General features: G+C 41.4%; 1 protein-coding gene across 2 annotated transcripts in view; it reads left to right on the top strand.

Moving 5' to 3' along the window:
- Positions 1-1760, top strand: part of Slc3a1 (solute carrier family 3 member 1) — a 48253-nt gene that overhangs the window by 14692 nt on the left and 31801 nt on the right. The gene's annotated exons all lie outside the window — the stretch shown is intronic.

Raw genomic sequence — 1760 nt, 5'->3', positions numbered from 1 at the left:
ATAAATAAATAAATAAATAAATAAATAAATAAATAAATAAATAAAATAACATCAAAGGCTGGGTGTGGTGGCACCCATCCCTTGGGAGGCAGAGGCAGATGGATCCCTGTGAGTTCAAGGTCAACTTGGTCTACTTAGTGAGTTCCAGGTCAGCCAGGGGCACGTAGAGACCTTGTCTTAAAAAAAAACTACATCGCTCTGCCTCCCGAGTGCTGGGATTAAAGGCTTGCACCACCATGCCCAGCTACTTATTTTTATTTTATGTGTATGTATGTATTGCCTGTATGTATGTAAGTGCACTTGTTTTGTGCAATGCCTTCAGGGAATATAAGAGGGAGTTGGATCCCCCTGGAACGGAGTTATGGACAGAGGTGGATCTTTGTGAGCTCAAGGCCAGCCTGGTCTACATAGTAAGTTCCAGAACAGCTAGGGCTATAAGGAGGCCCTGTCTCAAAAAAAAATAAAAAGCCACATTAAATTTTTTATTTTTGTTTTTTTTGAGACAGGGGGTCTCCCTGTAGCCCCAGCTGACCTTGAACTCACAGAGATCTGCCTACCTCTGCCTCCCAAGTGCTGGGACTAAAGGTGTGTGCCACCATGCCTGGCTCACATCAAGTTCTTAATTTAATGCTTATCTAAATATTAGTGATGATTTGTCTAACTAATTTAGTAATTATGTAATTATTGATGATGTTGAACATCTTTTCATACATTTAGTCCCTTGGGTGTTTATTTCTGTGAAACAGCTGTTTATGGTCTCTTTCTTCAATTGTCTTTTGAATTATTTCTCTACCATCTTTTGTTGGTTAGATGTTAGACATGATGTAAATATTTCATCTTGAGTTGTGTCCAAGCAGGCCGCATAGGGAACCAGGATTCTGTTTCCTTGAAAGGCAGTGGCTACTAATAATTTTGGCCAGTGGTCATGGAAATGAAGACCCCATGTGACTGTGTCTTTTAACTGGAAGGATTTACATGGGAGGAACCCCTCTTCTGACCGTACAGTTTTTCCATGTTTTTCAGATGCTCTTTAACACAAAATAAACAAAAGGTCTGAGACAGAGCTCAAGAAACTCTCATGTTTAAAGGTAGACTAAGACAGATTGACCAGAGATTTGAGGGACATGGAGCCATGACCCCCATCAATTCCAGAAAGAGGATATTAGTCACATTGTCAAACACCTCTGGGTACCAGTACTTGAAATTGCAAGACTTATTCCTGAGGACTAGTAGAGGGTTCTTTTATTTCATTTTGTTTTGTCTTCCTGAGACAAGGGTCTCCCTTATAGCCCCAACTGGCCTGGAACTTGCTATGTAGAACAGTCTGGCCTCAAATTCAAAGATCTGTCTGCCTCTACCTCCCAAGTGCTGGGATTAAAGGCATGTGCCACCATTCCCAGCCTTTTTTAACTTGCATGTATATGTTATATATGTGCACCACATTCATGTAATGCCCATAGCGTCTGGAAGAGGGCATCGGATCCCCTGGAATTGGCATTATTGATGGGTGTTAGCTGCTGTGCAGATGCTGGGAATGGAAATGAGGTCCTCTGCAAGAGCAGCCAGCGCTCTCAACAGCTGAGCCATCTCTCCAGTCCAGGACTAGCAGAGTTTGTTTGTTTGTTTGTTTGTTTGTTTTTAAACACTGTGATTTCTTTTTTAAAAAATTTTATTATTATTATAATTTTTTTTTGGTCTTTTTGAGACAGGGTCTCCCTGCAGCCCCAGCTGTCCTGGAACTCACTATGTAGACCAGGCTG

Source organism: Nannospalax galili, unplaced genomic scaffold (genome assembly GCF_000622305.1).
Source record: "Nannospalax galili isolate Female #2095 unplaced genomic scaffold, S.galili_v1.0 scaffold286, whole genome shotgun sequence".
NCBI classification, from domain to species: Eukaryota; Metazoa; Chordata; class Mammalia; order Rodentia; family Spalacidae; genus Nannospalax; species Nannospalax galili.
The sequence above is the reverse complement of the archived record's forward strand: the minus strand, read 5'-3'. Positions and strand labels throughout refer to the sequence as shown.